The following is a 21,296-nucleotide window of genomic DNA, read 5'->3' as shown; positions in this document are numbered from 1 at the left end:
CATAAACCAGGAAACAAGAGCCAATATTGTAATGCATGTCTATAATTTCAGTGACTAAAGAGGATTAGAAAAAGGATTTTAAGTTCAAGGCTAGACTCAGCAACTCAGTGGGGCCTAAGCATCTTAGTGAGAACTTGGCTTGTCTTTAAAAACAAATGGGCTGAAGATGTGATTTGTGATAAAGTGTTCTGAGTCCAGTCCTTGATACAAAAAAATATTCTGCTTTTTTGTGCCACTATCTAACTTCTAAAACAATAATGAAAGATTTATAATTCATGTAGTCTAGAGGATGTGAGTTGTGGCTTTGGGGTCACAGAGAATTGATCCTGAATTCCAGTAAAGTTGCTTAATATTCAGGAGACCTTTCAAATATTTTTTTCACACTGAACAGCTATGTAAACCTCATCCATTACAAAAAGCAGAATGATACCGAGTGTCAACATATGAGCAATTCTTTAGCCCTATCTGTACACATAAAATTGACAATGTGTTTTTACTCCTCTTGTAGCCAAAGTGCAGAGTATATTTCCCAAATTTTGGATCTAAGCTCTTATTTTTTATGAGTGACTTATGTAAATCTGTGACTATGAAAGTGTATTAGTCAGGAAACACTTTGAATACTTTGTTTTTACTTTCATAACACTGTCACCTCAATGAGAATGAGCCCACCTTAATTTATTTGATACTGAGAAAAAGGGTGCTTTTTTTTGCAACCATATCTCCCTCTGAAGTTTAGTAACCTTACCAACTATCACCTAATGCAGTAAATAGATCCCATATGAACCCAGGCTTAATTGATGATAAGCCCACACTTGAGACAATAATTTTATATGGTTTCTTCTTATTCAGTGATAGATATCTAATTCACTAAACATGGGCTGAATGCCAGGATTCAATCACATGTGGAACAGAAGTTATGTGAAAAATATATTGTGCCTTATAGGTACTGGTTAAATTTTAGTAATTTAAATTTGAACTCTAATCTCTTGACAGCCTTTATTGAATTATATGGAAATATGTGTAGACTTCTATGCCTTTAATGTTTTATGATATTCTCAGAGTAGCCCATACTAAAGAAGAAAAATGAAATCACAACTCTGCATTAGGCTAAAGACAAAACTGCAAAATAATTTTTTAAAAATGTTTAGACTCTAGTTACTGGGTTACTGATGATCTGATGACCTAGAGTCTTCTCTCCAGTGATACCAATCTCTTTTGGTTAAAGTATTATATCTAAAATTAAAATGGATCTGTGCCCAGAATCCTGTGAGAAACAGTTTCCACTTTTGTACACTTCTGAGTTGTAGATGGCTTATCTCTCAAAGTGCAGAGTCTCTCCTGTTCTTTGGCCCTGAGAGAATGTTGTTTGGTATGTTTATTCCATAACCTATGACACAGAACTGAGTTGTCAATTTTTTTATCTTGCTGAGGTCAAGGTATTTATAGATCTCAAACATGGAATGTAGCTGTGGTGAACATAGATATCCCTGAGAGGTCAAGAATGAATTTTAGATCATAGCCAACTTTTTCTTCTATCAGACGCCGTGTCTCTGATTTAATATCAAGCTCCTTGATCCATTTTGAGTTAACTTTTGTGCATGGTGAGAGAAAGGGATTCAGTTTCATTTTGATGCAAATGGATTTCCAATTTTCCCAGCACCATTTGTTGAATATGCTATCCTTCCTCCATTGCATGCTTTTAGCCCCTTTATCAAATATAAGATAGTTGTAGTTTTGTGGATTGGTTACTGTGTCCTCTATTCTGTACCATTGGTCCACCCGCCTGTTCTGGTACCAGTACCACGCTGTTTTTGTTACTATTGCTCTGTAGTATAATTTGAGGTCTGGTATCGATATACCGCCTGATTCACACTTCCTGCTTAGCATTGTTTTTGCTATTCTGGGTCTTTTATTATTCCATATGAATTTCATGATTCTTTTATCTATTTCTACAAGAAATGCTGTTGGGATTTTGATTGGCATTGCATTGAACTTATAGAGAACTTTTGGTAGTATCACCATTTTGATGATGTTGGTTCTGCCTATCCATGAACAGGGTATATTTTTCCATCTTCTAAGGTCTTCTTCTATATCTTCCTTTAGGGTTCTGTAGTTTTCATTGTATAAATCTTTCACCTCTTTTGTTAGGTTGATTCCCAAGTATTTTATTTTTTGGGGGGATGTTGTGAATGGAGTAGTTGTCCTCATTTCCGTATCAGAGGATTTGTTGCTGATATACAGGAATGCATTTGATTTATGCGTGTTGATTTTATACCCTGACACTTTGCTGAATTCATTTATTAGCTCTAATAGTTTCTTTGTAGACCCTTTTGGGTCTGTTAGGTATATAATCATGTCGTCAGCAAATAGTGATAATTTAAGTTCTTCTTTTCCTATTTTTATGCCTTTAATTTCTTTCGTCTGTCTAATTGCTCTGGCCAGTGTTTCGAGAACTATGTTGAACAGAAGTGGTGAGAGAGGGCATCCCTGTCTTGTTCCAGATCTTAGAGGGAATGCCTTCAATTTCTCTCCATTCAGAATGATGCTGGCCTGTGACTTATCATAGATTGCTTTTACAATGTTGAGGTGGGGTCGGGCTCCAAATTCCTCAATAGGACACCCATAGCGCAAGAGTTAACAGCTAGAATCAACAAATGGGACTTACTCAAACTAAAAAGTTTTTTCTCAGCAAAAGAAACAATAAGAGAGATAAACAGGGAGCCTACATTCTGGGAACAAATCTTTACTCCACACACTTCAGATAGAGCGCTAATATCCAGAGTATACAAAGAACTCAAAAAATTAGACAATAAGACAACAAATAACCCAATCAACAAATGGGCCAAGGACCTGAACAGACACTTCTCAGAGGAGGACATACAATCAATCAACAAGTACATGAAAAAATGCTCACCATAGCTAGCGGTCAGAGAAATGCAAATCAAAACTACCCTAAGATACCATCTCACTCCAGTAAGATTGGCAGCCATCATGAAGTCCAACAACAACAAGTGCTGGAGAGGATGCGGGGAAAAGGGTACACTTGTTCATTGTTGGTGGGACTGCAAAATGGTGCAGCCAATTTGGAAAGCAGTATGGAGATTTCTTGGAAAGCTGGGAATGGAACCACCATTTGACCCAGCTATTCCCCTTCTCGGTCTATTCCCTAAAGACTTAAAAAGAGCATGCTACAGGGACACTGCTGCATTGATGTTCATAGCAGCACAATTCACGATAGCAAGATTGTGGAACCAACCTAGATGCCCTTCAATAGATGAATGGATAAAAAAAATGTGGCATTTATACACAATGGAGTATTACTCTGCATTAAGAAATGACAAAATCATAGAATTTGGAGGGAAATGGATGGCATTAGAGCAGATTATGCTAAGTGAAGCTAGCCAATCCTTAAAAAATAAATGCCAAATGACTTCTTTGATATAAGGGGAGTAACTAAGGACAGAGTAGGGACGAAGAGCAGGAGAAGAAGATTAACATTAAATAGGGATGAGAGGGGGGAGGGAAAGGGAGAGAGAAGGGAAACTGCAGGGAAAGGGAAGGTGATCCTCAGGGTTATATAAAATTACATACAAGAGAAAGTAAGGGGTAAGGGAAGAAGTACACAAGTGGAATAAATGTTTTACAGTAGAGGTGGTTGAGAGAGAAGAGGGGAGGGGAGGGGAGGGGTGGGGGGATAGTAGATGATAGGTTAGAGAACAGAATTCATCAGACACTAGAATGGCAATGTGTAAATCAATGGAAATGTAACTGATGTAACTGATGTGATTCAGCAATCTGTATACGGGGTAATAATGGAAGTTCATAACCATTCTGAATCAAATTGTGAAACATGATATATTAAGAAAGATGTAATGTTTTGAACGACCAACAATAAAAAAAAAAGAATGAATTTTAGGATGAAGCTTGAAAAATACATTTATTTATTTGTCAGTTTATATTTTCAAAAATAATAATATTTTAGATATAGTAGTTTAAGTTATTAAATTGATTTAAGCTGTCCTTCTTAATTTTTATTATGAATACTAGAAATTTTTAAATTATACTAATACATTATATTGTTTTTCTCTCTGGGAAAATATTAATGCCTTAGGACATTGCTTAGAAGTTTAAAGTAAAATTTTCTTTCTCATAAGACCAGAGAGCACAAAAGTTAAATGATATTTTAAAGTAATTTTGATAAAATTTTTAGTCATGAAAGTATATATTTTGGGTGTGTGGGAGATCTTGCCTCTTGGTTTTATTTTCCCCATTGGGTTTCTCCCCACTGAAATTAAGTTTTCATCACATGAGAAGAACATCACATAATCTTTTACCTTTCCCCCTCTCACTAAGGTGTGGCTGTAGAGTTTAAGAGTGGTGAGGATAATACAAATGATGAGAAGTGATGAGATGTCATTCCAAGTCCTCATCAGCCTCCCCAGCTCAAGTGCATTTTTTATTGAGCTGGCTGAACATCTGTTCATTTGCTCTACTGTTTATACTGAATTTTGCAGCTTTTTTACCCTTTTTTCAATCCTTGTTAGTTACCACCAGATTTTTCCATGACATCATTTACTCTAGGGCCAGAAACATCTGGTCTGGTGGTCTGCACCTTGGTCTTCTCACCCTTTCCTCTTATTAGGTGAGGACAACCTGCCAGAGGCCTCACTCTGTTTATCAAGGTGAGGGGAAGTGATTTGTTTATGTCTGAGGGCAATACTGCAGGCTTCTTTAGGCATGCCTGGTGAGGCTACATGTTTCAAACTGAAGTTTTTAATATGGAGTTTTTTTAGGCCAGGCCTAAAGCCATCCTCACAATAGTGTAGTTTTTTTTTAATATTTATTTTTCAGTTCTCGACAGACACAACATCTTTGTTTGTATGTGGTGCTGAGGATCGAACCCGGGCAGCACGCATGCCAGGAAAGCGCGCTACCGCTTGAGCCACATCCCCAGCCCATAGTGTAGTTAATTTGTCCAAAATTTAGGTGGTTTTTTGTTTGTTTGTTTGTTTCTTTCTTTCTTTAATATATTTGTCCCCAATTGAATTTTTTCTTTTTTTCTTCTTTTTTTGTACCAGGTATTTAACTCAGGGGCACTGAGATACATCCCCAGTCCTTTTTTGTATTTATTTAGAGAGAGGGTCTCACTTAGTTGCTTAGTGCCTTGCTTTTTCTGATGGTAGCTTTGAACTCATGATACCCATGTATAATTCTTCTGTGCCACAGGGGTTATGGCCTCTGCCACCAAGTTTGCTTTTAACTGAGTTTTTAAATATGTAAAACAACTTTATTAAAGTGACATTTAGAAGCATTCCTAATACTCAAGCAAACTGCTTTGTCCTGGTGCCGCAGGAAATAAATGTGGAACTGGACTTTAATTTAAAAAACAAGAAAGTTCAATTGCAAGGGCTTAATTAGAACACAGATAATTAGAAGGTTACAGGCCATAGCACTGTTTTACTTTTTTAAAATATTTTTTCTTAGTTGTGGATAAACAAAATATCTTTATTATTATTATTATTATTATTATTATTATTGTTATTAATGTGGGTCCAGTATCAAACAGAGTGCCTCATGCATACTAGCCAAGAATTCTACTACTGAGCAACGACCTTAAATCCTTACCTGGTATTTTTTTTTAATATTTATTTATATTGAATTTATTTATATGGGGCTCTGAGAATTAAGCTCATTGCCTCGTATATGCTAGGCAAACACTGTACAACTGAGCCACACCTTCAGCTCTTTCCTGGTACTTTTTAAATACCTGTTTTACATAAATTTTAATTAGTAGCTTTAACCCTTTTCCAATATTTGTTTGGATTAAATCAATAACCTATAAATCACTGAAGTAAAGTCTAGTTTTATCTCAAACTCTGATTTTACTTCCTCTTTCTTCCCCAGACCAGACACCTTATCACAGTGTCTAAATTAAGATTTCTCCTTGAGGAATTTACTGTATGTTGTCCACATTTCAAACTCCAAAATTTACCTATTCCTTAGTTTTGGAAAAGTCTTACAGAATTTGTCCAGAGGTACCAAAATTTCTTGGAATACTCAGAAGAATCCATATCTGAGTCTTGCCTTTTAGGGAGCAGTTTGAATTATAAGTATGCAGCCTTTAAGGCAAGCAGATGGATGATCTGCAGCTGGAAGAAACCTTTTCATCAATACCTTGCATCTAAAAGGCACTTCATTTGATTCCTTTTATTAGATACTGTGAATTAACCTACAATAAAAATGGAAGTGAAGTAATATCTTTAACAAAAATTTTCCAATTTCTTTAGATATTTATCCAGAATTATAATTACTGGGTTATAGGGCATTTTTTAAACCAAGAATTGTTATTGTTATTTATTTGTACTTATTTAGGCACTTTACCACTGTGTTACATCCCTATTTTTTTAATAAGACAGGATATCATTGAGTCACTTAAGCCATTGCCAAGTTTCTGAGGCTGTTTTTAAGTTCCTCCTGTTTCATCCTCCCAAGCCACTGAGAGTACAGACATTCACAATGATACCCTGCTTCAAAAAAATTATTATTAGTGGATTATATGGCATTTTTATTTTGAGCTCTTAAGAACCATGATAGGGGCTGGGAATGTGGCTCAAGTGGTAGTGTGCCTGGTATTTGTGTGGCACTGTGTTTTATCCTCAGCACCATGTACAAAAAAAGATGTTGTGTCTGCCGAAAACTAAAATGAATAAATAAATATTAAAATTCTCTCTCTCTCTCTCCACCCTCTCTCTCTCTTGCTTTCTCTTTAAAAAAAGAACCATGAAATTTTTTTTCAAAAGTATCTATATTAACTTTATATTGTAACCAAAATTTTTATCTATGCATATACACCTATACTCTGAAGTCCCTACTATCTTTCAGATATTTGTTTAGTTTGATGTGGTTTGGTGCTATGAATTGAACTCCGTGGATGCTTACCACTGAGTTATGTTTCCAGTCCTTTTTTTTTTTTTTGAGACAGGTGATATATCACTAATCTCTCAATAAGTTGCTTATAGCCTTTCTATGTTGTTAAGGCTGTCTTTCAAATCACAATCCTCCTGACTTGCCTCTCCAGCCTCTAGTATATTGGCCACCACACCTAGCTCTTTCAGATTATTATAATGACCTTTTCAACAACACTGCCCAGGCTACAGAAAATCTCTTTGACTTATGCATTTTATCCCTGAGGAAAGTTTATATGAAGTAGCCAATGTAGGACTATTCTGTACAGATTTGTTGGAATAAACAGGGATCATTGTTTTTTTTTAAGAGAGAGAGAGAGAGAGAGAGAGAGAGAGAGAGAGAGAGAGAGAATTTTTTAATATTTATTTTCCATTTCTCCGTGGACACAACATCGTTGTTTGTATGTGGTGCTGAGGATTGAACCCTGGCCGCATGCCTGCCAGGCGAGCACGCTACCGCTTGAGCCACATCCCCAGCCCAGGGATCATTGTTTATTAAGCTCCTTTCTGAACAACTGTTTGGTATCATAGTTCATAAAAATGCTGGGAAAAGAATGTAAATTCATTTGTTTAAAATCTACAGAGATTGACATAAGCTCAATCACCTTTTGTTCTAGAGTTTGAAACTTCAGGACATAGTAAGGTAAATAAAATATGTTAAAGTTGAGATATTCAGTACACGCATCGACACACACATCCACACATACACACACAAAAATCTTTCTAGGAGCAATTGGTAGTTCTGGCATTATTACTAGTGTATCAGGGACATAGAAACATAAACAAAATATGTTAAATGTGAAACATTCAATACACACATTCACACACCCACAAAAAAAACTAAAAAATTTTTCTAGGAGGAATTGGTAGTTCTGGCCTTATTAGTAGTGTATCAGGGTTGGGGCAGGATTCAGGAAGTGCTAAAATCTCTCTCAAGCTAAGAGTAGTTTACTGGATTCCTCCCTATTTCACCTATAATACAAGCTAGAGTGAACTTCATCTGTCAGCAACAGCAATTGGGAAAATATGCTGGCAGATTTTTTTGAGATAAATTGACAGCTTTGATATTTGGGTATTTTTGTGTCTTGGTCACAGCTGATGAAGCACTTGTAAAAAATTTTATGGATCTCAGATATCACCATTTTTTGTATCATTTCTTTCATATTTCCTTCTTCTTAAAAAAATTTTTTTGTGGTGCTAGAGATTGAACCCAGGACCTTGTGCATACAAGGCAAGCACTCTAAAAACTGAGCTACATCCTCAACCCCTCTCTCACATTTCTGTTCACTAGAGGTGATGATGGTAATTGGGAATTTTGTCCCAAATATGGTACATTTCTTAAGACTGGAGTAATATCCAGTGTATCTAAATCTCTCTACTCATTCATGATTTTGCCAGAGATACTCACAGTAGTTTTTTCCTTAAATTTATCTATAGATGGAGGGAGAGTGTCTCATTTAATATTCTGCTTTATTTTCAACATTATTCCCTCTTAATATTTGCTTTTTATAGTGTTGCTAAGTTTGGAACTGACTATTTTGTACATTCTGCACACACACTCTAACAGTGAACTTTGCCTCTGTGTCCCAATTCTAACTTTATGTTGGATAGATTCATTCATTCACTTCTAATGTTATTTTTCATATGGTCAGTTTTACATATGCCTTTCTATTGCTCTTAACAATACTATTGATCTACATATGATTTCAGATTTGATTTATATTATAATATATTGGTCTGTATTATTGCAATATAGTTTTATAATATACATTAAATGTGTCTCATAACAATAAGTATATTATTTTTTTTATTAAAGGTTTTGGGGTATTTTACATATATTTTATTTCTAAGATAAGTTTTTTGGTCCTTTCTTTTTTTTTCTTTTATTTGGTACTTGGAATTAAACTCAGAGGAATTGAGCCACATCCCCAAACATATTTTGTATGACATTTAGACACCGTATCTCACTGAGTTACTTAGGGCCTCACTTTTGCTGATGCTGGCTTTGAGCTCACAATACACCTCCCAAGGTACTGGGATTACAATTGTGCACCAACAGGTCCAGCTTTTTTCTTGTATTCAAAGAAAAACATGCTAAAATTTTGATAGGAAAATATTATATATTAAATTGAGTTAAAATAGTTGTCTTTATAATGATTAGTTTTATTTACACACATGCTATTTTATGTGCTTTTGTAAATTTTGATTTAGTTTGTGATAAGTTTCACATATTTTCCTTGAAATCCATTATACATGTGATGTATTTAACAGATGTAACTTCAGTATAATACTTATGTGGTATTTTGTACTCTAATTAAACCAAAAATCTTTCTGGGCTCCAGAAACCATTTTTTTTCTCAAAATTTATTATTTTTATTTTTCTGAATCACCTCCTCTTTCCTCCTAGGCCAAAGATTTCTACTGTATTGACAAAGCTCTAGTCTTATGCTATCACATACTTGTACGCTGTCATTGTACACACATACAATAATTTCCACAGGTCTAAGCTGCTTGGTGAGGAGTATTTCATATATATATACAGTTTTCATGATGAAATAACAGCAATTTCTACTCCATCAATTGTCAATTATATGTATTATGTTCTTTTCTTTATTCTCCTTTTTATATAATTACTTCTTCCAAATTATTGAGATTAATGAATTTTAAACAATTGAGTATAACAGTGCAGTCTGTAAATTTTCTTTTTTAACCTAAGACAAAATACATCCCAATTTTAATAGGCTTATTGTTATGTAAATGACATTTAAAAACCTTTATATATAACACCATTAACTGACCTTACTCTGAACTATTGAAATATGGGTGGAGGGTATCTCAAAATGATCCATGGAAAAAGCAGAACAGAGATGGATCAGGATGTGACATTGGTGGATACTGAGTATGTAGTAGTGAGTATTCATGAATAAGTAATGGTGGAATAGGTACAGGTAGAGAAAAAAGTGCTGTGAAGAAAAGAGGGAAAGAATGACCAGCTCAAGAGTTCATATTTAAATAGTCCAATGGTGGATCAATGATAGTATGAGGGGAAAGGGTAGCTTCTTTGGAGGCAGAAATAAGGTAGAAGTGAAAGAAGAAGGTAACTGTGGCACAGTCCCAAAGAGAAAGAGTCAAATGAACACTACCCTCTCCCTCTCATATATATATATATAATGCATACTTCTATAACATTAGATTAAAGTCAGCCAGCTTCAAGAACTTAGTGAGGCTCTAAGAAAATCAGTGAAACCCTTTTTCTTTGTAGAATATTTTATTAAAGGCTGAGAGTATTTCTTAGTAAAAAAGCATATCTGATTTCAATTTGTCATATGAGAGAGAGAGAGAGAGAGAGAGATCTTGCAAAAATTTAAAAAAGTAATCAGTGACACTGTTAATGTCAAGGATGTAAATAATTTAAAAGTAATAGTGAGCTAGTTGGAAAACTCATCTAGGTTATTAACTACTGCTTGGGAAGTTAGTCTACTCTCCAAAATATAAAAGTGAGAGAGAAATACTTTATTAAAGTGTATATTAGAAAAAAGAGGAGTTTTGACACAGCTTTTAGATTTTAGCTTTTTTACATCACTAGTAATGTAAAAACAATGACAACTAAAGAAAAGGTGAATTAATAAAAAACAAATAAATAATGTAATGAATGAATTAATTAATTAATAGCTAATAAGTGCAAAGATGTAATGTGACTGGAATTGTCAAAGTCAACTTGTAGCCATAAAAAAGTGTAAAGGTACATAGAAATGATGTTTTACTACTTACTGAGACATACCTTATGAACTATAAATTCCACTCCTAGGTGGGAAGAGTTGAACACAGAACCCATTCACCTGGCTCTCTCACTTGGGAACTGTGCAAAAAATTACCATTTTCTTTCCCTCAAATTTTATTGCTGCTTCCAAGAACACTACCCTCTATATTCACGCTATCATTGTAGACTTGTGGCATGTGAACCCCTCTACTGTTCAAGTTTTTCTTCTTTTTTTCATTGCTCTTTTTCTCTCTATCCCCATATCATCCACCAATACTTATTTTGTATAGCTAAATCTACATACTCAGCAATCACCAATCTTATCATACTATATCCATTCCTACCTTGTGCATGACCACTTTGAGTTCCCCTCCATGAAAATATCAATAGTCCAAAGTGATCAGAATGAGGGTAAAAATTGCATAATATTAAAGGTCAATTAAACAACAAAAAAGCTATAAAAGTGTACTTCATTTAAAGGTGAAAATAAAAAGAAAATCTTTAGACTTTACTAGTTAAAATAAAAGATCAAAAATTTATGAGTCTCAATAATTTGAATTATATTTGTGAGTCACTTTTTTGGGGGAAGGGATATAAGAACATTGCTAAAGAGCGTAAAGTTCAAACTGTTGTTTTTATGAGACAAAGAATAGAAAAATTTTAAAAAATATATATTAAAGTAATTGTGATATCATTTTCATAAAAAATATATACATATTTATTCACAAATTGCTATAACTTTATAAACAATTATAAGTGTCAATACATTTCTCTCTGGGCTAGGTCCTATTATTGGAAGAAAACTTTTCCTTAAAAGAACCCCATACAGAGGCATTTAATGCAATTAACAGGCTAATAATAATAATAATAATAATAATAATAATAATAAGAAGAAGAAGAAGAAGAAGAAGAAGAAGTGAAGTGAAGAGGATTTCAGGTTGTGAAGCATACCTGTAATATAAGTTACTTGAAAAGACATCCCAGGAGAAATTTATACATTGTCTGAAGACATATATGTATATATTATTTATAAAAAGTGTGTATGAGTTCTGCAGTGAGGGTGCACAAGTCCAATACACAGTCTTTTTTTTTCTTGAATACTTTTTGTTGTAGATGGACACAGTATCATTAGTAGTTTGTTCGTTGGCTTTTTTTTAATATTTATTTTTAGTTTTTGGCGGACACAACTTCTTTGTTTGTATGTGGTGCTGAGGATCAAACCTGGGCCGCCCACATGCCAGAGAGTGTGCTACTGCTTGAGCCACATCCCCCTCTTGGGTGGCTTTTTAATGCTGTGCTTCGTATTCAACCCAGTACCTCATGCATGCTAGGAAAGTTCTCTACCAATGATCCAAAACCCTAGTCCCCAAAGTCCTTTACTTAATCTTTTTTTTGGGGGGGGATAGAGTGTGTGCGTGTAGTGCAGGGGATTGAATCCATGGCCTTATATCAGCAAAACAAACACTCTACTGACTAAGCTATATTCTCAGCCCTGATCTGTAGTCGGTTAACAATGACATTGGAGCAACCTGTCATTTAGACTTTGATTCTGTGCCCACTTGGCTCAGGTTGGAGGCAGTGCCTGAAGCCTTGACCAGTCAGACACTTATTTGAGAACTGTCCAATCCTCAGGAAGCCAGGGATGAGGGGGAGGGCTTCCACAATCTTCTGTTCCCTTGGTGTCTGGAACCCGCCATTTTTTCAATCTTTTTTGTAGGCTTCTGTCCTGGATCTAGAGCCCAGGTGTCTGTGCTGTGCAGAATCTGAAAACAAACCACAGGGAGAATGCTGAGAACCCTGAGAGCTAGGAAATGGTAAGTGTGCCTTGTTATATTGAGACTGCTTAGGAAGGTGGCTTAAAGCTGACAGGAGTGGCAATGGTGGAAACTGGCAGTCATGGCTAGGGACTCCTCCTGGTTCTCTCCAGAGTCTGTGGCAAGAGGGTCTCTCTGTGGTAGCTTAGCCTTCACCTCCCTCTGACTAGTCTAGTGAGGCTGAGATCAGCAGTTGAAAACCTGGGCATTTTGTTCCATAATTGTATGGTGTTTTCAGCTTCTTTCTAAAGCCCTTTGTGGGATTCCATGTGCTATGAGTCCAGCATGTCTCCAGATTGCATGGTGAAGACTGAGATAATTATCAAGAGAGAACTCCAAATCCATTTATTGTATTCATGCATGAGAGAAGCTGTTAATTTTAGGGCTTGTTCTCATGAGGGTTTATTTGTTTGTTTATTTATTTATTTCTAATTATTATTTTGTGTGTGTGTGTGTTCTGTTGTTTTTTTTTGGTACCAGAAATTCAACCCAGAGGTGTTCATCCACTGATTCACATTCCCACCCCCTTTTTTAATATTTTTATTTAGAGACAGGGTCCCTTTGAATTTCTTAGGGCCTCACAAATTTGATGATGCTGGCTTTTAACTCATTCTCTTCATGAGTCCTGGGATTTTTAAATGTAGCAAAAGCAGTATCTCAAATCCAAAACAAAAATCTGAAATCCAGAACTTCAGTTTAGCTCTCCATAGGTCTCAGAATAAACCCCTAGTTTTCTAGCTCTCTGTCCACATATGCAAATCGAGGGTTCTCTTTTCACAGGGAATAAGTATAAAATAGAATAGATAGTATAATGACCATGTAATGTGGATAATGGGCCTCACTCAAACACACCTGATGGCTAACTGAAAGATGTTAATGAGCACCATTAAGGTGTATTTCAAATGTAAAAGGCGTTGAAGCCTTCAACAAAGTCCTTTGTCCTAGGGGATATTCCTGATTGAATTTGAAGAAAAAGGATGGTTCACAGAAAGAATGAAAGTGAACCCAGATGGTAGTCAGGATTTCTTTTCTTTTCCAAAGCCTATTCTAAATGCATTATGCTCCATTTTCTGCCCAAAACTATCTGTAAACTTCTAAGATTGTACACAAATATGAGGTTTTTTTTTTTGTACCTTTCCTCATACCACATGGTGGATGTTCTATTTCTTCTTGCTTAAATAGATTTTTTTTTGTTCAAAATTTATGAGACAAGCACCCAGATTCAATTGGCAAACTGAGAAATTTTGGTTCATCTCAAAACTCCACTTTCAGCATTATTGATCATTATTTTCCCATGTTTTATTTCAAAGGTATGCATTATTTATGATGTTTTTCTTCAAGAACTGGAGAGCATTTTTAAAAGATTTTAATTTATCATTCTGAGATTTTCTCATGAGAAGAAAGCAGAATAAAATTAGGTGACATTAAAAAGAATGAATCTCTCCTAAATGAGGTTTATGTGTCCCAATTAAGGATTTTTAAAAACTGTAATGGGTCATCAATTGAGGGTTTATGTATTTATTAATTTGTTTGTTTTATTTATTTATTTATTTATGGTCAGACAATCTGGGGTTGTGGCTCAGTGATAAAGCACCCACCTAGCATGTGCAAGGTCCTGGGTTCAATCGCAGCACCACATAAAAATAAGTAAATAAAAATAAATAAATAAATAACTCACAGAAACATTCCAAACATTTCAGGAAACTCTTTTCTTCTGGTGTGGCAGGAAAAAATAAAAGTGGGACTAACTTGAATTTAAATTACATGCAATTTTAATCTCTCTCTCTCTCTCTCTCTCTCTCTCTCTCTCTCTCTCTCTGTACTGGGGATTGACCACAGGGCCTCATGCTTAGAAGGCAAGCACTCTACAAGCTGAGCTATTTAGTCATCCCCATTTTTGGGGATGAGTAAAACTCCTGTAAATGACCCAGGTGCATACAAATAGTCATTCTTTTACTGAAAGCACAGTATTCATTATAGAAATGATGTAAGCTTAAAAATTAAAAGATATCTCAAATATCAAGGAAGTTTAGGATTTAGAAATTTTTACTTTCAGTATATAGGTAGTAAAATAGGACAAAAGAGAAAATGTGAAGCATAAATATATTAAATGATATGTGAAAACATCACCAAAATATTTATTACAAAAAATCTTATCTACAAAATGGTTCAAAAAAGCAGTCTTTTTGTCAGGAATAAACATTTGGACAGGAATGGAAGTTTTGGTTCTCTTTTTAAGTAATTTTACTCCTAGTGAATAATCTTTACACTATTTCTGCATTTTACTGGTTAGAATTAATTATAATTAGAATTAATTATAATTCATATATCTGCAAAAAAGGTACTGAATGCAGAAAAATATTATTGCTCATGTTTAAATCACCTACATTATCTGATCTTTCCCTTTTTAAACCAAAAATCTGCATAAAACCATCTCTTAATAAATCTCTCTATCTCTCTATATTAGCAGCAACTGAGTTATAAAATTTGCTATGATAACTTGTCTCTTCATATACTTAAAGACTATGAATTTGCTGCTTAGCACTTAGGTATAATTATCTAAAATGTTCTCTAGTTATTTATGTCTCTATGGCAAGTTTTATACCAAGCTCTTAGTATGTTCTTTAATTACTCTGTGTAGCAATGTAGGATTTATGTCTTATTTGTGACACTTTGTTCCAGAACTGTGTCTAAAGGGAAATATGTACAAAATGATTATTCAGGAAAAAATAATCTATCTAATATTATATTTTATTTTATATTTATTTATATGTTTATGTATACATATTTTATTATTTAGAAACACATTGTGGTATGAAACTACTGTGATACTAATATATTTTAGCTTGAATTGGTTGTGAGAAAAAAAACTAAAAAGACTTTTCTCTGTGTTGGTTGGTGATTTCTGCAACCTTAGGAACCTAGTGAATAATAGCAGAAATAAATAAGTAACTATCTATTTTGAGGCAGAACCACCAAACTAGATAATGTTTTGCTTCTGCTTTCTATCTTGATTATTAGAAACATACTTTTAAATTTACATGGAAAACTTTTGGAATTCTGTTCTGTTAGTTCTCCTAAAAAAATCGATGAAAGTGAAAAATAATGCAGGAAAGATAAATAATTAATTTCAAACAATTCATTTCTTAAAATAAATATTTTTTTTAAATCACCAAAAATTCTGAAATGTTAGAAAAGTTAAAAGCTTTAGAAATATTCTAAGGCAATTTCTATTTTGCTCAGAAGAGTAGACTATGTCTCCAACTCATTCTTCTCTAGAATTGGACTATGTGCAAATATGAAAAAAAAAGTGCTAAGATGCCCCACATGGCTTACAAGTTTTAAAATCCTGACAGGAGCTCAAATCTGCCATTTTTCTACTTTACAAAATAGAAAATCTTAAATTTGTATACCTAACAAACATTTGCAGAAGTGTAATTCAAGTGACCTAAAAAAATGAAAAAAATTATTGAAGCACTGACACACTGAACATGAAGGACTTATAATATTGAATCCCTTATATTAAATGTCTTTTTATCATTTTCAATATTTTCCATGTTTATATTATCAATATATTAATCAAAATTTTTATGCATTTAATAACAAATATCTAATTTCCTATTTTATTCAGTCTTTTAAAAAATTAGTAGTAATTAATATTAACAATTTAATTATCATACTTGTTAAAGTATGCAACACATATTTTAAAAGCTATGGCCATAGCAAGTAAAAAATCCAGCCTAATTTCCTTTTAGGACTTGGAGTCATCTCATCATAAAGGCATGAAAAGTTGATTTCTGCTTCATTATAAATTACTGTGATTTGTAAACTTGCTTGAAATCCCTAGCAGTGCCTTGAACTCACCCATGTCTGGTTTTCCCTGATGAGATAACAACTCTCCCTGAATCTTTAGTGATGACTCATAAATTCTGGCTTTCCCTGACCAAATAACAACTCACTCTGAAACTTTAGTGGTGCATCATACATTCTGATGTTGTGATCTAAATTTGCTCCCTAAGTGCTAAACCATTTTGACCATTAACCTACTACATGTCTTTGTATTATGCTTGTGAAAATCCTGTTGTTCGTGTAAGTTCTCAAGTCACCCCCCTTTTGTAACATTTTGTGCTATAAACCTACAGTCATAGGGAACTGGAGTGCTGAATTCTTTTTTCATGGGTTTCAGGAGAGATTGTTATGCTCAAATGGAGGACCCCCAAAAGACCACCAGAGACCAAGATCAATGTAAGGACCAAAGAGGTTTTTATTGCAAGCTAGGTCAGTCCTCCACACACATAGCAACTGGTGGCTTAGAGGACCTGAGCCGAGGGTTTTCAGCAGTTTTATAATTCTTTTGGGAAGGTAGGTACCCCACATACATTATAGCATCTCTTAGAAAATCATCACACACCTTGGGAAAATCATAAAAAACTCTAAAACATGATTAGCAAATTCACTGGTGGGAACAAGTTTGGTAAGGATGATTGGTTAGTACAAGATGGGGATTCATTTGAACAGATTGGCTTAGGCCATGAGGGGAGGATATTCTGCACTATATGGTTTCCCAAAATTTTATCAACCACCATAAACTACTACTGGAAGTGTCATTTGGAATCCCAGGAATTTTCCCTGTCTCATGCTGATTGGTGGAGGCTAGGGGGTTGGTATTGATCCCCACCTAGCCTGACTGAGTTTTGTGCTATAAACCTACAGTCCTAGAGAACTGGAGTGCTGATTTCTTTTCCCATGGATTTCAGGAGAGATTGTTATGCTCAAATGAAGGACCCCCAAAAGACCACCAGAGACCAAGATCAATGTTAGAACCAAAAAGGTTTTTATTGCAAGCTAGGTCAGTCCTCCACACACATAGCAACTGGTGGCTTAGAGGACCTGAGCCCAGAGTTTTCAGAAGTTTTATAACTCTTTGGGGAAGGCAGGAACCCCACATACATTATAGCATCTCTTAGCAAATCATCACATACCTTGGGAAAATCATAGACAACTCTATAATATGATTAGCACATTCACTGGTGGGAACAAGTTGGGTAAGGATGATTGGTTAGTACAAGATGGGGATTCATTTGAACAGATTGGCTTTGGCCATGAGGGGGGTATATTCTGCACTATATGGTTTCCCAAAATGTTATCAACCACCATAAACTACTACTGGAAGTGTCATTTGGAATCCCAGGAATTTTCCCTGTCTCATGCTGATTGGTGGATGCTAGGGGGTTGCTATGAATCCCCACCTAGCCTGACTGAGTCAGGGACACCAGGCACAGCAGATCTTTCCTGTTATTTGTAGATAAACAACTCAGCAGGGTGGGTATGAGCCTAGGAGTGCTCGGGTGTGTCTTTCCAAGGATAAGAGTCATGCCCCCTTCTTTGGACAGTCTTTGCTCTGAGGTAGAGGCTGGTTTTCACTTTTACCTTATGTTTTTTATGTTCTTTTTAGCTGTAGCTGGACACAATACCTTTATTTTATTTATCTATTTTTATGTAGTACTGAGGATCGAACCCAGGATCTTACACATGGGAGGTGAGCACTCTGCTGCTCAGCCACAATCCCATCTACTTTTGTGTTGTTTTTATTGGGCACTTTTTCTTTAGGGGTTTTCCTCTCAGTTCAAAGTTCAACCTGTCACCTAAAAAAAACAGAGATCAAAAAATAAATATATAAAATTTGATAATTATTGTCATTATTTTATATTAAATCCTGAATAATATGCAAGCATATATAACCCATAAACTCAAATTACTTTATATGTAAGTTTAAATGAAAATTTTCTGTTGGTTGGGTTAGTTCCCACTTATGGGAAATAACCTTGCCTTAAAATCACAGCAGCCTGAGACTCTGGGGTACATTTCTCAGATCAAAAAAAAACAGCACTCAAAGACCTGAGATTCTAGCCTTTATTCATGCCTGGATTGGATAATATTCCCTGTCACTCAAAAAATTGTTCACTTCTCTCAGATTCAATGTTCATGATCTGAAGCCTTTTCCAATCAAGAGCATTTTGTGGGAATTGTCCAATCGTGTGTCATCAGGGAGGATGGGCTTTTCATTTCTTATCTCCTGAGTCCTCCATTATTGCCATCTGTAGTCTCACTCTTCAGAGTCACATGTTGTTCTGCTTTGCAGAAACTGAGGATCCCAAGTAGCCCTACTTCTGAGAACCAGGAAATGGTGAGTGTGCATTGGCCTAGCAAGGGAGGCTGGTGAAGAAAGACTATTGAAACCACAAGACTGGCTGTGTTGAAAACAGGAGCTAGCAGATTGGGACTCTGGGCAGTCTCTGGAGTCTGCAGGCTTAACTCCTCCAACCAGATGGGGAACATGTCAGTGGCAGAGACTCTTTGCTGCCTTCTTTATACTCAAAGGGAATTCTCAAAATCTGCATAAAATACTATGTAGCAGGTGTGTTTCTGCATCCCAGTGTCTTACCAGATGCTGGAGATTGAAAGGTGGAATAATTATCAAAATCAAATCTCCAAGGTCCATTTTCCTGCAGGAGAAGAACTGTCAGTTTGAGGTACCTAATTTCCTTTTGAGCTAGCTAATTTTTATTTTGAGATTCTTTTATTTTTAATTTGTTCATTATTATTATTTTGTTAAAGTTAGGTGAACTCAGAGATACTGTACTACTTAGCCATATCATTGGTATTGAAGCCAGATTTATAGATAGGTAGTTAGTGCAGTTAGGCAAATTCGGTCTAATATCCAGTAAAATCAAGAATGAACACCATATTGAGAAGGGAGTCCAGGATAACAGGAATTGAAAATGTCCCCAAGGCCCTGAGCCCATCCCTAGGAAATTTTAATGAAGCAGCTCACAGCTATCATGGTGATGCTAATCCAAAAGCCTTTCCAGCCCAGATTACTCCTTCAGCCCACCTGACCTCCACACTTTGGGTCTTCCAACCTACATTCCAACACTGCAAGATAACAGAACAAAGGACAGAAATGTGACAGGAATGTGGGATAGCTGAAGGAAGACTTTAGGTATAAAAAAGCTAAAAAGACCGTAGTTTTAAAAAAATCCCTTTCATGGATTTTACCTCTTTGGTCCCCTTTTTCTTCTGGGAAGAAGTTCTTTCTACTGTCCTTTAATAAAGCTTTTACTTTCCACTCTAAATGTACCTGGTGCACTACTCTGGTGTTATACTTCAGCATTGGGGAAGCAAGGACTCTTCATCAGTAAACAGCCCTAGCAGGTTTACATTTATTTTGAGAAAGGCCCTAGCTAAGTTGCTGAGATTATTTTTGTTATGGTTTGATTTATCTAGTATTTGCTATTGCAATAAAGCACACTGTTTTTACATACATATGTATTCATATGGGGATCTTATTTATATTGTAATTTTTTTATTATTGCAATATTATAATTTCACACCATATATGAATAGTAGACCATGATAAGTTCTTTTTTTTGCTCTTATAATTGAAAAGGTTTTTGGCTAAAGTTACATATAACTTTGTAGATAAATTTTAAAAATTTATGCTTTGGTTTCTTACTTTATTTAAAGCTTGATGATTTTTTTATTATTGCATTATTCTTGTATTTAATAGTAAGGTTTATTTTGACATAACCATAAAACATGAAATATAATTTGCTCCTCTTCAGTATCCAGTAGTTCCCCTTTCCCTATTCTCCTATTTTCTTCTATCATATATTTATATATAGTTTTTTGAATTAATGCTTTATAGAATACACATAAAAGTAGACTTCACTGTGATATATTCATATTTGTACCTAGAAGTTTTGGTGAGATATATTGTCGGTTAATTTGGGGGAAAATCATCACCTTTGTAATGATGAGTTTTATTATTTACATGGGATGTATAATTCAGTCTTTTATGTGCTTTTTGTGAGTTTTATTTTCTCATAAGTTCTACATATTTTGTTTCTAAAAATGTACACATGTGAAATACCACTTGCATAAGGCACCTATGTAAAATTTATACACAGTGTTTTATGCTCTTTTTTAAACTGGATATATTATGACATGTGACTGTCCCAAGGGACCATTTTTCCTACAGATTATTATTTATATCTTCCAAGATGTATATTGTATTGAGCCATGCCCTTGGGCTTCAAGTGTTTGGATGAGTACCATTGCATACTTACATGTTATCATGATCACATATGCTCTAATTTCAGTAAGTCTCTGTGATGGGGAGTATCATGTATATTCAATAGCAAAATAGTTTCCACAAATAGATACTAATTTAAACTCCTTTTGAGTTAATGATTATTAATTTTTTTAAATGTTCATCAATATTACTTAATTTTTCTCATGATGGGTTTTATTTTTTGTTTCTTAAATTTCTGAAGATTTTGAATTTTTATAGTTAAGAAACATCTGATTTATAAATTTGAAGTTCAAACTTCTGTCTTTTATATAATTTTGGCTTAAAAGATGAGAAAAGGATTCAAAAATGCAGCTAGAGATTGATTTCAAATAAATAAAAACTTTTAAATTATTTTTTAAAATTGACTTTTTTTTTACTCATCATTTATTATAGGTTTCTTGTATAATTGTAAGGGTAGATTATTTAAAGTGGATTCTAGGGCTTATCTTTGTTAATTACTACAGGAAAAATAAATAAGAAATTTCTCTACACTATGGCTGCAGGAAAATAAATAAATTTCTTTAATATCATATGATAATAAAATTGTTAAATGATATTTACTAAACATACACACCTTAAAAATTTTTTTCTGTAATATTTTTGGCAGTGAATTATGAATTCTA

The 21,296-nt window shown here is 34.5% G+C and overlaps 1 long non-coding RNA gene across 1 annotated transcript in view; it reads left to right on the top strand.

Annotated features, from left to right (window-relative positions):
• Positions 1 to 12,368: 12,368 nt before the first annotated feature.
• LOC144372458 (uncharacterized) overlaps positions 12,369 to 21,296 on the top strand; it is a 70,400-nt gene continuing 61,472 nt past the window's right edge. Inside the window, exon 1 of the long non-coding RNA XR_013432461.1 lies at positions 12,369 to 12,539. This is a non-coding gene — a long non-coding RNA (uncharacterized LOC144372458). The remainder of the gene's footprint in view (positions 12,540 to 21,296) is intronic.

The sequence above is a fragment of the Ictidomys tridecemlineatus genome, unplaced genomic scaffold (genome assembly GCF_052094955.1).
Source record: "Ictidomys tridecemlineatus isolate mIctTri1 unplaced genomic scaffold, mIctTri1.hap1 Scaffold_106, whole genome shotgun sequence".
NCBI lineage: Eukaryota > Metazoa > Chordata > Mammalia > Rodentia > Sciuridae > Ictidomys > Ictidomys tridecemlineatus.
Note: the sequence above shows the minus strand (reverse complement) of the source record. Positions and strands in the feature narration are given on the sequence as shown.